This window comes from Pseudophryne corroboree, chromosome 11 (genome assembly GCF_028390025.1).
Source record: "Pseudophryne corroboree isolate aPseCor3 chromosome 11, aPseCor3.hap2, whole genome shotgun sequence".
NCBI classification, from domain to species: Eukaryota; Metazoa; Chordata; class Amphibia; order Anura; family Myobatrachidae; genus Pseudophryne; species Pseudophryne corroboree.
The window spans coordinates 168,122,894-168,142,225 of record NC_086454.1 but is presented as its reverse complement, the minus strand read 5'-3'; the positions used below and the strand labels follow the sequence as shown (position 1 = coordinate 168,142,225).

The 19,332-nt window shown below is 30.1% G+C and overlaps 11 non-coding genes across 11 annotated transcripts; all 11 read right to left on the bottom strand.

Moving 5' to 3' along the window:
* Positions 1 to 172: 172 nt before the first annotated feature.
* TRNAQ-CUG (transfer RNA glutamine (anticodon CUG)) lies at positions 173 to 244 on the bottom strand. The gene has a single exon. It is a non-coding gene; the product is annotated as a tRNA-Gln (tRNA).
* A 1,816-nt stretch (positions 245 to 2,060) lies between these two features.
* Positions 2,061 to 2,132, bottom strand: TRNAQ-CUG (transfer RNA glutamine (anticodon CUG)). Its single transcript has one exon. It is a non-coding gene; the product is annotated as a tRNA-Gln (tRNA).
* Positions 2,133 to 3,001: 869 nt separating this feature from the next.
* Positions 3,002 to 3,073, bottom strand: TRNAQ-CUG (transfer RNA glutamine (anticodon CUG)). Its single transcript has one exon. It is a non-coding gene; the product is annotated as a tRNA-Gln (tRNA).
* A 1,816-nt stretch (positions 3,074 to 4,889) lies between these two features.
* On the bottom strand, positions 4,890 to 4,961 carry TRNAQ-CUG (transfer RNA glutamine (anticodon CUG)). Its single transcript has one exon. It is a non-coding gene; the product is annotated as a tRNA-Gln (tRNA).
* Positions 4,962 to 6,777: 1,816 nt separating this feature from the next.
* Positions 6,778 to 6,849, bottom strand: TRNAQ-CUG (transfer RNA glutamine (anticodon CUG)). Its single transcript has one exon. It is a non-coding gene; the product is annotated as a tRNA-Gln (tRNA).
* Positions 6,850 to 8,665: 1,816 nt separating this feature from the next.
* On the bottom strand, positions 8,666 to 8,737 carry TRNAQ-CUG (transfer RNA glutamine (anticodon CUG)). The gene has a single exon. It is a non-coding gene; the product is annotated as a tRNA-Gln (tRNA).
* A 1,816-nt stretch (positions 8,738 to 10,553) lies between these two features.
* TRNAQ-CUG (transfer RNA glutamine (anticodon CUG)) lies at positions 10,554 to 10,625 on the bottom strand. The gene has a single exon. It is a non-coding gene; the product is annotated as a tRNA-Gln (tRNA).
* Positions 10,626 to 12,442: 1,817 nt separating this feature from the next.
* Positions 12,443 to 12,514, bottom strand: TRNAQ-CUG (transfer RNA glutamine (anticodon CUG)). The gene has a single exon. It is a non-coding gene; the product is annotated as a tRNA-Gln (tRNA).
* A 1,817-nt stretch (positions 12,515 to 14,331) lies between these two features.
* Positions 14,332 to 14,403, bottom strand: TRNAQ-CUG (transfer RNA glutamine (anticodon CUG)). Its single transcript has one exon. It is a non-coding gene; the product is annotated as a tRNA-Gln (tRNA).
* A 1,817-nt stretch (positions 14,404 to 16,220) lies between these two features.
* On the bottom strand, positions 16,221 to 16,292 carry TRNAQ-CUG (transfer RNA glutamine (anticodon CUG)). The gene has a single exon. It is a non-coding gene; the product is annotated as a tRNA-Gln (tRNA).
* A 1,817-nt stretch (positions 16,293 to 18,109) lies between these two features.
* On the bottom strand, positions 18,110 to 18,181 carry TRNAQ-CUG (transfer RNA glutamine (anticodon CUG)). The gene has a single exon. It is a non-coding gene; the product is annotated as a tRNA-Gln (tRNA).
* Positions 18,182 to 19,332: the final 1,151 nt, after the last annotated feature.

Genomic DNA, 19,332 nt, shown 5'->3' with positions numbered 1-19,332 from the left:
CTTATTTGGGTTATATAGTACAATTCATATAATTACATACATTTCTATAACTACCTTTTTTAGCTTTTCGTACATATTTACAAAAATCAGTGATTTAAAAAAATGATTATATGTATGAAAAAGAAGACTTTCTGTCAATCAAGAACTTAAACTGAAGGTACTGAAACACATCAGGTCCCACCGAGATTTGAACTCGGATTGCTGGATTCAGAGTCCAGAGTGCTAACCATTACACCATGGAACCTCTCTTCTAACAACACATATACAACTTCCTCTTAGAGTGTGAGATCTTATTTTCTACAAGTTACAGGAATAATAATCAGAGAGATAAGTATTACATTGTATTTACAAAAAAAAGCCATTAGGACCTACCAAATTTTTATACAGATTATAGGTTTCAGAGTCCCGAATTGTTAACAGAACACAATTAAACCTCATTCATATGGTAGCATGTACATTTTTTTGTCAGAGTATAAGATTCTTAGTGGATACATTTTATTGGAATTAAATGACAGATAAACCTGTCTCTCAGTGTGTAAGATTCTTAATTTATGCAATTTATAGATATTTTCTTTCTCAGAGATATTAACTGTATTGTACTTACAACAAAACCAATAGAACCTACCAAGATGTAAATATAGATCATGGATTCAGAGTCCAAAATGTTTATCAATACACCATGAAACCTCATCCATTAGGGAGCATCTAAATATTTTTATAAGAATGTACTCTCAGAGAGATATGAACTGAATGGTACTTACAAAAAACCAATAGGACCTACCAAGATTTAAATACAGATCACTGTATTCAAAGATCAGAGTGGAGTGGTTACTAATAAACCAAGAAACCACATTCATTAGGGAACATCTAAAAAAAAAATTCTAAAATGTTAGATTCTTAGAAGACACATTTTATTGAAGTTATTGTACATATATTAACATCAATGCTTATTTGGATTACACAGTAAAATTCATATAATTACAAACATTTTTATAACTACCTTTTTTTAGATTTTAGTACATATTTACAATAATCAGTGATTTAAAAAATGTATTATATGTATAAAAAAGAAAAGTTTTTGTCAATCAAGGACTTAAACTGAAGGTACTAAAATGCACCTGGTGCCACCGAGATTTGAACTCAATTTACTGGATTCAGAGTACAGAGTGCTAACCATAACACCATGGAATCTCCCTTCTAATAACACATATAAAACTTTCTCTCAGAGTGTAAGATCTTAATTTCTACAAGATACAGAAATATTCATTCAGAGAGATATGTACTACATTGTATTTACAAATAAAACCATTAGGACCTACCAATTTGTATATACAGATTATTGGTTTCAGAGTCCAGAATTGTTAACAGTACACCATGAAAGCTCATTCATATGGTGGCATGTAAAAAATTTTCTCACAGTGTAAGATTCTTAGAGGTTACATTTTATTGGAATTATATTACAGATAAACCTGTCTCTCAGTATATATGATTCTTAATTTATGCAATTTATAGATATTTTCTTTCTCAGAAATATGAACTGCATAATACTAACAAAAAAACAATAGGACCTACCAAGATGTTAATACAAATCATGGATTCAGAGTCCAAAATGGTTACAAATACACCAGGAAACCTCATTCATGAGGAAGCATTTAAAAAGTTTTTATTAGAATGTACTCTCAGAGAAATATAAACTGAACGGTACTTACAAAAAACCAATTGGACCTACCAAGATTTAAATACAGAACACTGGATTCAAAGATCAGAGTGGTTACCAATACACCAAGAAACCTCATTCACGAGGGAGAGCTAAACATTTTTTTCTAAAATGTTAGATTCTTAGAAGACACATTTTATTGCAATAATTGTACATATATTTACATCAACGCTTATTTGGGTTATATAGTACAATTCATATAATTACATACATTTCTATAACTACCTTTTTTAGCTTTTCGTACATATTTACAAAAATCAGTGATTTAAAAAAATGATTATATGTATGAAAAAGTAGACTTTCTGTCAATCAAGAACTTAAACTGAAGGTACTAAAACACATCAGCTCCCACCGAGATTTGATCTCGGATCGCTGAATTCAGAGTCCAGAGTGCTAACCATTACACCATGGAAGCTCTATTCTAACACCACATATACAACTTTCTCTTAGAGTGTGAGATCTTATTTTCTACAAGTTACAGGAATAATAATCATAGAGATAAGTATTACATTGTATTTACAAAAAAAAAGCCATTAGGACCTACCACATTTTTATACAGATTATAGGTTTCAGAGTCCAGAATTGTTAACAGTACACAATGAAACCTCATTCATATGGTAGCAAGTACATTTTTTTGTCAGAGTATAAGATTCTTAGTGGATACATTTTATTGGAATTAAATGACAGATAAACCTGTCTCTCAGTATATATGATTCTTAATTTATGCAATTTATAGATATTTTCTTTCTCAGAGATATGAACTGCATAATACTAACAAAAAAACAATAGGACCTACCAAGATGTTAATACAAATCATGGATTCAGAGTCCAAAATGGTTACAAATACACCAGGAAACCTCATTCATGAGGAAGCATTTAAACAGTTTTTATTAGAATGTACTCTCAGAGAAATATAAACTGAACGGTACTTACAAAAAACCAATAGGACCTACCAAGATTTAAATACAGATCACTGGATTCAAAGATCAGAGTGGTTACCAATACACCAAGAAACCTCATTCACGAGGGAGAGCTAAACATTTTTTTCTAAAATGTTAGATTCTTAGAAGACACATTTTATTGCAATAATTGTACATATATTTACATCAACGATTATTTGGGTTATATAGTACAATTCATATAATTACATACATTTCTATAACTACCTTTTTTAGCTTTTCGTACATATTTACAAAAATCAGTGATTTAAAAAAATGATTATATGTATGAAAAAGAAGACTTTCAGTCAATCAAGAACTTAAACTGAAGGTACTAAAACACATCAGGTCCCACCGAGATTTGAACTCGGATCGCTGGATTCAGAGTCCAGAGTGCTAACCATTACACCATGGAACCTCTCTTCTAACACCACATATACAACTTTCTCTTAGAGTGTGAGATCTTATTTTCTACAAGTTACAGGAATAATAATCATAGAGATAAGTATTACATTGTATTTACAAAAAAAAGCCATTAGGACCTACCAAATTTTTATACAGATTATAGGTTTCAGAGTCCCGAATTGTTAACAGAACACAATTAAACCTCATTCATATGGTAGCATGTACATTTTTTTGTCAGAGTATAAGATTCTTAGTGGATACATTTTATTGGAATTAAATGACAGATAAACCTGTCTCTCAGTGTGTAAGATTCTTAATTTATGCAATTTATAGATATTTTCTTTCTCAGAGATATTAACTGTATTGTACTTACAACAAAACCAATAGAACCTACCAAGATGTAAATATAGATCATGGATTCAGAGTCCAAAATGTTTATCAATACACCATGAAACCTCATCCATTAGGGAGCATCTAAATATTTTTATAAGAATGTACTCTCAGAGAGATATGAACTGAATGGTACTTACAAAAAACCAATAGGACCTACCAAGATTTAAATACAGATCACTGTATTCAAAGATCAGAGTGGAGTGGTTACCAATACACCAAGAAACCACATTCATTAGGGAACATCTAAACATTTTTTTCTAAAATGTTAGATTCTTAGAAGACACATTTTATTGAAGTTATTGTACATATATTAACATCAATGCTTATTTGGATTACACAGTAAAATTCATATAATTACAAACATTTCTATAACTACCTTTCTTTAGATTTTAGTACATTTGTACAATAATCAGTGATTTTAAAAAAATGTATTATATGTATAAAAAAGAAAAGTTTTTGTCAATCAAGGACTTAAACTGAAGGTACTAAAATGCACCTGTTCCCACCGAGATTTGAACTCAATTTACTGGATTCAGAGTACAGAGTGCAAACCATAACACAATGGAATCTCCCTTCTAATAACACATATAAAACTTTCTCTCAGAGTGTAAGATCTTAATTTCTACAAGATACAGAAATATTCATTCAGAGTTATGTACTCCATTGTATTTACAAATAAAACCATTAGGACCTACCAATTTGTATATACAGATTATTAGTTTCAGAGTCCAGAATTGTTAACAGTACACCATGAAAGCTCATTCATATGGTGGCATGTAAAAAAATTTCTCACAGTGTAAGATTCTTAGAGGTTACATTTTATTGGAATTATATTACCGATAAACCTGTCTCTCAGTGTGTATGATTCTTAATTTATGCAATTTATAGATATTTTCTTTCTCAGAGATATGAACTGCATAATACTTACAAAAAAACAATAGGACCTACCAAGATGTGAATACAAATCATGGATTCAGAGTCCAAAATGGTTACAAATACACAAGGAAACCTTATTCATAAGGAAGCATTTAAACAGTTTTTATTAGAATGTACTCTCAGAGAAATATAAACTGAACGGTACTTACAAAAAAACAATAGGACCTACCAAGATTTAAATACAGATCACCGGATTCAAAGATCAGAGTGGTTACCAATACACCAAGAAACCTCATTCACGAGGGAGAGCTAAACATTTTTTTCTAAAATGTTAGATTCTTAGAAGACACATTTTATTGCAATAATTGTACATATATTTACATCAACGCTTATTTGGGTTATATAGTACAATTCATATAATTACATACATTTCTATAACTACCTTTTTTAGCTTTTCGTACATATTTACAAAAATCAGTGATTTAAAAAAATGATTATATGTATGAAAAAGAAGACTTTCTGTCAATCAAGAACTTAAACTGAAGGTACTAAAACACATCAGGTCCCACCGAGATTTGAACTCGGATCGCTGGATTCAGAGTCCAGAGTGCTAACCATTACACCATGGAACCTCTATTCTAACACCACATATACAACTTTCTCTTAGAGTGTGAGATCTTATTTTCTACAAGTTACAGGAATAATAATCATAGAGATAAGTATTACATTGTATTTACAAAAAAAAAGCCATTAGGACCTACCAAATTTTTATACAGATTATAGGTTTCAGAGTCAAGAATTGTTAACAGTACACAATGAAACCTCATTCATATGGTAGCAAGTACATTTTATTGTCAGAGTATAAGATTCTTAGTGGATACATTTTATTGGAATTAAATGACAGATAAACCTGTCTCTCAGTGTGTAAGATTCTTAATTTATGCAATTTATAGATATTTTCTTTCTCAGAGATATTAACTGTATTGTACTTACAACAAAACCAATAGAACCTACCAAGATTTAAATATAGATCATGGATTCAGAGTCCAAAATGTTTACCAATACACCATGAAACCTCATCCATTAGGGAGCATCTAAATATTTTTATAAGAATGTACTCTCAGAGAGATATGAACTGAATGGTACTTACAAAAAACCAATAGGACCTACCAAGATTTAAATACAGATCACTGTATTCAAAGATCAGAGTGGAGTGGTTACTAATAAACCAAGAAACCACATTCATTAGGGAACATCTAAAAAAAAATTCTAAAATGTTAGATTCTTAGAAGACACATTTTATTGAAGTTATTGTACATATATTAACATCAATGCTTATTTGGATTACACAGTAAAATTCATATAATTACAAACATTTCTATAACTACCTTTTTTTAGATTTTAGTACATATTTACAATAATCAGTGATTTAAAAAATGTATTATATGTATAAAAAAGAAAAGTTTTTATCAATCAAGGACTTAAACTGAAGGTACTACAATGCACCTGGTGCCACCAAGATTTGAACTCAATTTACTGGATTCAGAGTACAGAGTGCTAACCATAACACCATGGAATCTCCCTTCTAATAACACATATAAAACTTTCTCTCAGAGTGTAAGATCTTAATTTCAACAAGATACAGAAATATTCATTCAGAGAGATATGTACTACATTGTATTTACAAATAAAACCATTAGGACCTACCAATTTGTATATACAGATTATTGGTTTCAGAGTCCAGAAATGTTAACAGTACACCATGAAAGCTCATTCATATGGTGGCATGTAAAAAAATTTCTCACAGTGTAAGATTCTTAGAGGTTACATTTTATTGGAATTATATTACAGATAAACCTGTCTCTCAGTATATATGATTCTTAATTTATGCAATTTATAGATATTTTCTTTCTCAGAGATATGAACTGCATAATACTAACAAAAAAACAATAGGACCTACCAAGATGTTAATACAAATCATGGATTCAGAGTCCAAAATGGTTACAAATACACCAGGAAACCTCATTCATGAGGAAGCATTTAAACAGTTTTTATTAGAATGTACTCTCAGAGAAATATAAACTGAACGGTACTTACAAAAAACCAATAGGACCTACCAAGATTTAAATACAGATCACTGGATTCAAAGATCAGAGTGGTTACCAATACACCAAGAAACCTCATTCACGAGGGAGAGCTAAACATTTTTTTCTAAAATGTTAGATTCTTAGAAGACACATTTTATTGCAATAATTGTACATATATTTACATCAACGATTATTTGGGTTATATAGTACAATTCATATAATTACATACATTTCTATAACTACCTTTTTTAGCTTTTCGTACATATTTACAAAAATCAGTGATTTAAAAAAATGATTATATGTATGAAAAAGAAGACTTTCTGTCAATCAAGAACTTAAACTGAAGGTACTAAAACACATCAAGTCCCACCGAGATTTGAACTCGGATCGCTGGATTCAGAGTCCAGAGTGCTAACCATTACACCATGGAACCTCTCTTCTAACACCACATATACAACTTTCTCTTAGAGTGTGAGATCTTATTTTCTACAAGTTACAGGAATAATAATCATAGAGATAAGTATTACATTGTATTTACAAAAAAAAGCCATTAGGACCTACCAAATTTTTATACAGATTATAGGTTTCAGAGTCCCGAATTGTTAACAGAACACAATTAAACCTCATTCATATGGTAGCATGTACATTTTTTTGTCAGAGTATAAGATTCTTAGTGGATACATTTTATTGGAATTAAATGACAGATAAACCTGTCTCTCAGTGTGTAAGATTCTTAATTTATGCAATTTATAGATATTTTCTTTCTCAGAGATATTAACTGTATTGTACTTACAACAAAACCAATAGAACCTACCAAGATGTAAATATAGATCATGGATTCAGAGTCCAAAATGTTTATCAATACACCATGAAACCTCATCCATTAGGGAGCATCTAAATATTTTTATAAGAATGTACTCTCAGAGAGATATGAACTGAATGGTACTTACAAAAAACCAATAGGACCTACCAAGATTTAAATACAGATCACTGTATTCAAAGATCAGAGTGGAGTGGTTACCAATACACCAAGAAACCACATTCATTAGGGAACATCTAAACATTTTTTTCTAAAATGTTAGATTCTTAGAAGACACATTTTATTGAAGTTATTGTACATATATTAACATCAATGCTTATTTGGATTACACAGTAAAATTCATATAATTACAAACATTTCTATAACTACCTTTTTTTAGATTTTAGTACATTTGTACAATAATCAGTGATTTTAAAAAAATGTATTATATGTATAAAAAAGAAAAGTTTTTGTCAATCAAGGACTTAAACTGAAGGTACTAAAATGCACCTGTTCCCACCGAGATTTGAACTCAATTTACTGGATTCAGAGTACAGAGTGCAAACCATAACACAATGGAATCTCCCTTCTAATAACACATATAAAACTTTCTCTCAGAGTGTAAGATCTTAATTTCTACAAGATACAGAAATATTCATTCAGAGTTATGTACTCCATTGTATTTACAAATAAAACCATTAGGACCTACCAATTTGTATATACAGATTATTAGTTTCAGAGTCCAGAATTGTTAACAGTACACCATGAAAGCTCATTCATATGGTGGCATGTAAAAAAATTTCTCACAGTGTAAGATTCTTAGAGGTTACATTTTATTGGAATTATATTACCGATAAACCTGTCTCTCAGTGTGTATGATTCTTAATTTATGCAATTTATAGATATTTTCTTTCTCAGAGATATGAACTGCATAATACTTACAAAAAAACAATAGGACCTACCAAGATGTGAATACAAATCATGGATTCAGAGTCCAAAATGGTTACAAATACACAAGGAAACCTCATTCATGAGGAAGCATTTAAAAAGTTTTTATTAGAATGTACTCTCAGAGAAATATAAACTGAACGGTACTTACAAAAAAACAATAGGACCTACCAAGATTTAAATACAGATCACTGGATTCAAAGATCAGAGTGGTTACCAATACACCAAGAAACCTCATTCACGAGGGAGAGCTAAACATTTTTTTCTAAAATGTTAGATTCTTAGAAGACACATTTTATTGCAATAATTGTACATATATTTACATCAACGCTTATTTGGGTTATATAGTACAATTCATATAATTACATACATTTCTATAACTACCTTTTTTAGCTTTTCGTACATATTTACAAAAATCAGTGATTTAAAAAAATGATTATATGTATGAAAAAGAAGACTTTCTGTCAATCAAGAACTTAAACTGAAAGTACTGAAACACATCAGGTCCCACCGAGATTTGAACTCGGATCGCTGGATTCAGAGTCCAGAGTGCTAACCATTACACCATGGAACCTCTCTTCTAACAACACATATACAACTTTCTCTTAGAGTGTGAGATCTTATTTTCTACAAGTTACAGGAATAATAATCAGAGAGATAAGTATTACATTGTATTTACAAAAAAAAGCCATTAGGACCTACCAAATTTTTATACAGATTATAGGTTTCAGAGTCCAGAATTGTTAACAGAACACAATTAAACCTCATTCATATGGTAGCATGTACATTTTTTTGTCAGAGTATAAGATTCTTAGTGGATACATTTTATTGGAATTAAATGACAGATAAACCTGTCTCTCAGTGTGTAAGATTCTTAATTTATGCAATTTATAGATATTTTCTTTCTCAGAGATATTAACTGTATTGTACTTACAACAAAACCAATAGAACCTACCAAGATGTAAATATAGATCATGGATTCAGAGTCCAAAATGTTTATCAATACACCATGAAACCTCATCCATTAGGGAGCATCTAAATATTTTTATAAGAATGTACTCTCAGAGAGATATGAACTGAATGGTACTTACAAAAAACCAATAGGACCTACCAAGATTTAAATACAGATCACTGTATTCAAAGATCAGAGTGGAGTGGTTACTAATAAACCAAGAAACCACATTCATTAGGGAACATCTAAAAAAAAAATTCTAAAATGTTAGATTCTTAGAAGACACATTTTATTGAAGTTATTGTACATATATTAACATCAATGCTTATTTGGATTACACAGTAAAATTCATATAATTACAAACATTTCTATAACTACCTTTTTTTAGATTTTAGTACATATTTACAATAATCAGTGATTTAAAAAATGTATTATATGTATAAAAAAGAAAAGTTTTTGTCAATCAAGGACTTAAACTGAAGGTACTAAAATGCACCTGGTGCCACCGAGATTTGAACTCAATTTACTGGATTCAGAGTACAGAGTGCTAACCATAACACCATGGAATCTCCCTTCTAATAACACATATAAAACTTTCTCTCAGAGTGTAAGATCTTAATTTCTACAAGATACAGAAATATTCATTCAGAGAGATATGTACTACATTGTATTTACAAATAAAACCATTAGGACATACCAATTTGTATATACAGATTATTGGTTTCAGAGTCCAGAATTGTTAACAGTACACCATGAAAGCTCATTCATATGGTGGCATGTAAAAAATTTTCTCACAGTGTAAGATTCTTAGAGGTTACATTTTATTGGAATTATATTACAGATAAACCTGTCTCTCAGTATATATGATTCTTAATTTATGCAATTTATAGATATTTTCTTTCTCAGAAATATGAACTGCATAATACTAACAAAAAAACAATAGGACCTACCAAGATGTTAATACAAATCATGGATTCAGAGTCCAAAATGGTTACAAATACACCAGGAAACCTCATTCATGAGGAAGCATTTAAAAAGTTTTTATTAGAATGTACTCTCAGAGAAATATAAACTGAACGGTACTTACAAAAAACCAATTGGACCTACCAAGATTTAAATACAGAACACTGGATTCAAAGATCAGAGTGGTTACCAATACACCAAGAAACCTCATTCACGAGGGAGAGCTAAACATTTTTTTCTAAAATGTTAGATTCTTAGAAGACACATTTTATTGCAATAATTGTACATATATTTACATCAACGCTTATTTGGGTTATATAGTACAATTCATATAATTACATACATTTCTATAACTACCTTTTTTAGCTTTTCGTACATATTTACAAAAATCAGTGATTTAAAAAAATGATTATATGTATGAAAAAGAAGACTTTCTGTCAATCAAGAACTTAAACTGAAGGTACTGAAACACATCAGGTCCCACCGAGATTTGAACTCGGATCGCTGGATTCAGAGTCCAGAGTGCTAACCATTACACCATGGAACCTCTCTTCTATCAACACATATACAACTTTCTCTTAGAGTGTGAGATCTTATTTTCTACAAGTTACAGGAATAATAATCATAGAGATAAGTATTACATTGTATTTACAAAAAAAAGCCATTAGGACCTACCAAATTTTTATACAGATTATAGGTTTCAGAGTCCCGAATTGTTAACAGAACACAATTAAACCTCATTCATATGGTAGCATGTACATTTTTTTGTCAGAGTATAAGATTCTTAGTGGATACATTTTATTGGAATTAAATGACAGATAAACCTGTCTCTCAGTGTGTAAGATTCTTAATTTATGCAATTTATAGATATTTTCTTTCTCAGAGATATTAACTGTATTGTACTTACAACAAAACCAATAGAACCTACCAAGATGTAAATATAGATCATGGATTCAGAGTCCAAAATGTTTATCAATACACCATGAAACCTCATCCATTAGGGAGCATCTAAATATTTTTATAAGAATGTACTCTCAGAGAGATATGAACTGAATGGTACTTACAAAAAACCAATAGGACCTACCAAGATTTAAATACAGATCACTGTATTCAAAGATCAGAGTGGAGTGGTTACCAATACACCAAGAAACCACATTCATTAGGGAACATCTAAACATTTTTTTCTAAAATGTTAGATTCTTAGAAGACACATTTTATTGAAGTTATTGTACATATATTAACATCAATGCTTATTTGGATTACACAGTAAAATTCATATAATTACAAACATTTCTATAACTACCTTTTTTTAGATTTTAGTACATTTGTACAATAATCAGTGATTTTAAAAAAATGTATTATATGTATAAAAAAGAAAAGTTTTTGTCAATCAAGGACTTAAACTGAAGGTACTAAAATGCACCTGTTCCCACCGAGATTTGAACTCAATTTACTGGATTCAGAGTACAGAGTGCAAACCATAACACAATGGAATCTCCCTTCTAATAACACATATAAAACTTTCTCTCAGAGTGTAAGATCTTAATTTCTACAAGATACAGAAATATTCATTCAGAGTTATGTACTACATTGTATTTACAAATAAAACCATTAGGACCTACCAATTTGTATATACAGATTATTAGTTTCAGAGTCCAGAATTGTTAACAGTACACCATGAAAGCTCATTCATATGGTGGCATGTAAAAAAAATTCTCACAGTGTAAGATTCTTAGAGGTTACATTTTATTGGAATTATATTACCGATAAACCTGTCTCTCAGTGTGTATGATTCTTAATTTATGCAATTTATAGATATTTTCTTTCTCAGAGATATGAACTGCATAATACTTACAAAAAAACAATAGGACCTACCAAGATGTGAATACAAATCATGGATTCAGAGTCCAAAATGGTTACAAATACACAAGGAAACCTCATTCATGAGGAAGCATTTAAACAGTTTTTATTAGAATGTACTCTCAGAGAAATATAAACTGAACGGTACTTACAAAAAAAACAATAGGACCTACCAAGATTTAAATACAGATCACTGGATTCAAAGATCAGAGTGGTTACCAATACACCAAGAAACCTCATTCACGAGGGAGAGCTAAACATTTTTTTCTAAAATGTTAGATTCTTAGAAGACACATTTTATTGCAATAATTGTACATATATTTACATCAACGCTTATTTGGGTTATATAGTACAATTCATATAATTACATACATTTCTATAACTACCTTTTTTAGCTTTTCGTACATATTTACAAAAATCAGTGATTTAAAAAAATGATTATATGTATGAAAAAGAAGACTTTCTGTCAATCAAGAACTTAAACTGAAGGTACTAAAACACATCAGGTCCCACCGAGATTTGAACTCGGATCGCTGGATTCAGAGTCCAGAGTGCTAACCATTACACCATGGAACCACTCTTCTAACAACACATATACAACTTTCTCTTAGAGTGTGAGATCTTATTTTCTACAAGTTACAGGAATAATAATCATAGAGATAAGTATTACATTGTATTTACAAAAAAAAAGCCATTAGGACCTACCACATTTTTATACAGATTATAGGTTTCAGAGTCCAGAATTGTTAACAGTACACAATGAAACCTCATTCATATGGTAGCATGTACATTTTTTTGTCAGAGTATAAGATTCTTAGTGGATACATTTTATTGGAATTAAATGACAGATAAACCTGTCTCTCAGTGTGTAAGATTCTTAATTTATGCAATTTATAGATATTTTCTTTCTCAGAGATATTAACTGTATTGTACTTACAACAAAACCAATAGAACCTACCAAGATTTAAATATAGATCATGGATTCAGAGTCCAAAATGTTTACCAATACACCATGAAACCTCATCCATTAGGGAGCATCTAAATATTTTTATAAGAATGTACTCTCAGAGAGATATGAACTGAATGGTACTTACAAAAAACCAATAGGACCTACCAAGATTTAAATACAGATCACTGTATTCAAAGATCAGAGTGGAGTGGTTACTAATAAACCAAGAAACCACATTCATTAGGGAACATCTAAAAAAAAAATTCTAAAATGTTAGATTCTTAGAAGACACATTTTATTGAAGTTATTGTACATATATTAACATCAATGCTTATTTGGATTACACAGTAAAATTCATATAATTACAAACATTTCTATAACTACCTTTTTTTAGATTTTAGTACATATTTACAATAATCAGTGATTTAAAAAATGTATTATATGTATAAAAAAGAAAAGTTTTTATCAATCAAGGACTTAAACTGAAGGTACTACAATGCACCTGGTGCCACCGAGATTTGAACTCAATTTACTGGATTCAGAGTACAGAGTGCTAACCATAACACCATGGAATCTCCCTTCTAATAACACATATAAAACTTTCTCTCAGAGTGTAAGATCTTAATTTCTACAAGATACAGAAATATTCATTCAGAGAGATATGTACTACATTGTATTTACAAATAAAACCATTAGGACCTACCAATTTGTATATACAGATTATTGGTTTCAGAGTCCAGAATTGTTAACAGTACACTATGAAAGCTCATTCATATGGTGGCATGTAAAAAAATTTCTCACAGTGTAAGATTCTTAGAGGTTACATTTTATTGGAATTATATTACAGATAAACCTGTCTCTCAGTATATATGATTCTTAATTTATGCAATTTATAGATATTTTCTTTCTCAGAGATATGAACTGCATAATACTAACAAAAAAACAATAGGACCTACCAAGATGTTAATACAAATCATGGATTCAGAGTCCAAAATGGTTACAAATACACCAGGAAACCTCATTCATGAGGAAGCATTTAAACAGTTTTTATTAGAATGTACTCTCAGAGAAATATAAACTGAACGGTACTTACAAAAAACCAATTGGACCTACCAAGATTTAAATACAGAACACTGGATTCAAAGATCAGAGTGGTTACCAATACACCAAGAAACCTCATTCACGAGGGAGAGCTAAACATTTTTTTCTAAAATGTTAGATTCTTAGAAGACACATTTTATTGCAATAATTGTACATATATTTACATCAACGCTTATTTGGGTTATATAGTACAATTCATATAATTACATACATTTCTATAACTACCTTTTTTAGCTTTTCGTACATATTTACAAAAATCAGTGATTTAAAAAAATGATTATATGTATGAAAAAGAAGACTTTCTGTCAATCAAGAACTTAAACTGAAGGTACTGAAACACATCAGGTCCCACCGAGATTTGAACTCGGATCGCTGGATTCAGAGTCCAGAGTGCTAACCATTACACCATGGAACCTCTCTTCTATCAACACATATACAACTTTCTCTTAGAGTGTGAGATCTTATTTACTACAAGTTACAGGAATAATAATCATAGAGATAAGTATTACATTGTATTTACAAAAAAAAGCCATTAGGACCTACCAAATTTTTATACAGATTATAGGTTTCAGAGTCCCGAATTGTTAACAGAACACAATTAAACCTCATTCATATGGTAGCATGTACATTTTTTTGTCAGAGTATAAGATTCTTAGTGGATACATTTTATTGGAATTAAATGACAGATAAACCTGTCTCTCAGTGTGTAAGATTCTTAATTTATGCAATTTATAGATATTTTCTTTCTCAGAGATATTAACTGTATTGTACTTACAACAAAACCAATAGAACCTACCAAGATGTAAATATAGATCATGGATTCAGAGTCCAAAATGTTTATCAATACACCATGAAACCTCATCCATTAGGGAGCATCTAAATATTTTTATAAGAATGTACTCTCAGAGAGATATGAACTGAATGGTACTTACAAAAAACCAATAGGACCTACCAAGATTTAAATACAGATCACTGTATTCAAAGATCAGAGTGGAGTGGTTACCAATACACCAAGAAACCACATTCATTAGGGAACATCTAAACATTTTTTTCTAAAATGTTAGATTCTTAGAAGACACATTTTATTGAAGTTATTGTACATATATTAACATCAATGCTTATTTGGATTACACAGTAAAATTCATATAATTACAAACATTTCTATAACTACCTTTTTTTAGATTTTAGTACATTTGTACAATAATCAGTGATTTTAAAAAAATGTATTATATGTATAAAAAAGAAAAGTTTTTGTCAATCAAGGACTTAAACTGAAGGTACTAAAATGCACCTGTTCCCACCGAGATTTGAACTCAATTTACTGGATTCAGAGTACAGAGTGCAAACCATAACACAATGGAATCTCCCTTCTAATAACACATATAAAACTTTCTCTCAGAGTGTAAGATCTTAATTTCTACAAGATACAGAAATATTCATTCAGAGTTATGTACTACATTGTATTTACAAATAAAACCATTAGGACCTACCAATTTGTATATACAGATTATTAGTTTCAGAGTCCAGAATTGTTAACAGTACACCATGAAAGCTCATTCATATGGTGGCATGTAAAAAAAATTCTCACAGTGTAAGATTCTTAGAGGTTACATTTTATTGGAATTATATTACCGATAAACCTGTCTCTCAGTGTGTATGATTCTTAATTTATGCAATTTATAGATATTTTCTTTCTCAGAGATATGAACTGCATAATACTTACAAAAAAACAATAGGACCTACCAAGATGTGAATACAAATCATGGATTCAGAGTCCAAAATGGTTACAAATACACAAGGAAACCTCATTCATGAGGAAGCATTTAAACAGTTTTTATTAGAATGTACTCTCAGAGAAATATAAACTGAACGGTACTTACAAAAAAAACAATAGGACCTACCAAGATTTAAATACAGATCACTGGATTCAAAGATCAGAGTGGTTACCAATACACCAAGAAACCTCATTCACGAGGGAGAGCTAAACATTTTTTTCTAAAATGTTAGATTCTTAGAAGACACATTTTATTGCAATAATTGTACATATATTTACATCAACGCTTATTTGGGTTATATAGTACAATTCATATAATTACATACATTTCTATAACTACCTTTTTTAGCTTTTCGTACATATTTACAAAAATCAGTGATTTAAAAAAATGATTATATGTATGAAAAAGAAGACTTTCTGTCAATCAAGAACTTAAACTGAAGGTACTAAAACACATCAGGTCCCACCGAGATTTGAACTCGGATCGCTGGATTCAGAGTCCAGAGTGCTAACCATTACACCATGGAACCACTCTTCTAACAACACATATACAACTTTCTCTTAGAGTGTGAGATCTTATTTTCTACAAGTTACAGGAATAATAATCATAGAGATAAGTATTACATTGTATTTACAAAAAAAAAGCCATTAGGACCTACCACATTTTTATACAGATTATAGGTTTCAGAGTCCAGAATTGTTAACAGTACACAATGAAACCTCATTCATATGGTAGCATGTACATTTTTTTGTCAGAGTATAAGATTCTTAGTGGATACATTTTATTGGAATTAAATGACAGATAAACCTGTCTCTCAGTGTGTAAGATTCTTAATTTATGCAATTTATAGATATTTTCTTTCTCAGAGATATTAACTGTATTGTACTTACAACAAAACCAATAGAACCTACCAAGATTTAAATATAGATCATGGATTCAGAGTCCAAAATGTTTACCAATACACCATGAAACCTCATCCATTAGGGAGCATCTAAATATTTTTATAAGAATGTACTCTCAGAGAGATATGAACTGAATGGTACTTACAAAAAACCAATAGGACCTACCAAGATTTAAATACAGATCACTGTATTCAAAGATCAGAGTGGAGTGGTTACTAATAAACCAAGAAACCACATTCATTAGGGAACATCTAAAAAAAAAATTCTAAAATGTTAGATTCTTAGAAGACACATTTTATTGAAGTTATTGTACATATATTAACATCAATGCTTATTTGGATTACACAGTAAAATTCATATAATTACAAACATTTCTATAACTACCTTTTTTTAGATTTTAGTACATATTTACAATAATCAGTGATTTAAAAAATGTATTATATGTATAAAAAAGAAAAGTTTTTATCAATCAAGGACTTAAACTGAAGGTACTACAATGCACCTGGTGCCACCGAGATTTGAACTCAATTTACTGGATTCAGAGTACAGAGTGCTAACCATAACACCATGGAATCTCCCTTCTAATAACACATATAAAACTTTCTCTCAGAGTGTAAGATCTTAATTTCTACAAGATACAGAAATATTCATTCAGAGAGATATGTACTACATTGTATTTACAAATAAAACCATTAGGACCTACCAATTTGTATATACAGATTATTGGTTTCAGAGTCCAGAATTGTTAACAGTACACTATGAAAGCTCATTCATATGGTGGCATGTAAAAAAATTTCTCACAGTGTAAGATTCTTAGAGGTTACATTTTATTGGAATTATATTACAGATAAACCTGTCTCTCAGTATATATGATTCTTAATTTATGCAATTTATAGATATTTTCTTTCTCAGAGATATGAACTGCATAATACTAACAAAAAAACAATAGGACCTACCAAGATGTTAATACAAATCATGGATTCAGAGTCCAAAATGGTTACAAATACACCAGGAAACCTCATTCATGAGGAAGCATTTAAACAGTTTTTATTAGAATGTACTCTCAGAGAAATATAAACTGAACGGTACTTACAAAAAACCAATTGGACCTACCAAGATTTAAATACAGAACACTGGATTCAAAGATCAGAGTGGTTACCAATACACCAAGAAACCTCATTCACGAGGGAGAGCTAAACATTTTTTTCTAAAATGTTAGATTCTTAGAAGACACATTTTATTGCAATAATTGTACATATATTTACATCAACGCTTATTTGGGTTATATAGTACAATTCATATAATTACATACATTTCTATAACTACCTTTTTTAGCTTTTCGTACATATTTACAAAAATCAGTGATTTAAAAAAATGATTATATGTATGAAAAAGAAGACTTTCTGTCAATCAAGAACTTAAACTGAAGGTACTGAAACACATCAGGTCCCACCGAGATTTGAACTCGGATCGCTGGATTCAGAGTCCAGAGTGCTAACCATTACACCATGGAACCTCTCTTCTAACAACACATATACAACTTCCTCTTAGAGTGTGAGATCTTATTTTCTACAAGTTACAGGAATAATAATCAGAGAGATAAGTATTACATTGTATTTACAAAAAAAAGCCATTAGGACCTACCAAATTTTTATACAGATTATAGGTTTCAGAGTCCCGAATTGTTAACAGAACACAATTAAACCTCATTCATATGGTAGCATGTACATTTTTTTGTCAGAGTATAAGATTCTTAGTGGATACATTTTATTGGAATTAAATGACAGATAAACCTGTCTCTCAGTGTGTAAGATTCTTAATTTATGCAATTTATAGATATTTTCTTTCTCAGAGATATTAACTGTATTGTACTTACAACAAAACCAATAGAACCTACCAAGATGTAAATATAGATCATGGATTCAGAGTCCAAAATGTTTATCAATACACCATGAAACCTCATCCATTAGGGAGCATCTAAATATTTTTATAAGAATGTACTCTCAGAGAGATATGAACTGAATGGTACTTACAAAAAACCAATAGGACCTACCAAGATTTAAATACAGATCACTGTATTCAAAGATCAGAGTGGAGTGGTTACTAATAAACCAAGAAACCACATTCATTAGGGAACATCTAAAAAAAAATTTCTAAAATGTTAGATTCTTAGAAGACACATTTTATTGAAGTTATTGTACATATATTAACATCAATGCTTATTTGGATTACACAGTAAAATTCATATAATTACAAACATTTCTATAACTACCTTTTTTTAGATTTTAGTACATATTTACAATAATCAGTGATTTAAAAAATGTATTATATGTATAAAAAAGAAAAGTTTTTGTCAATCAAGGACTTAAACTGAAGGTACTAAAATGCACCTGGTGCCACCGAGATTTGAACTCAATTTACTGGATTCAGAGTACAGAGTGCTAACCATAACACCATGGAATCTCCCTTCTAATAACACATATAAAACTTTCTCTCAGAGTGTAAGATCTTAATTTCTACAAGATACAGAAATATTCATTCAGAGAGATATGTACTACATTGTATTTACAAATAAAACCATTAGGACCTACCAATTTGTATATACAGATTATTGGTTTCAGAGTCCAGAATTGTTAACAGTACACCATGAAAGCTCATTCATATGGT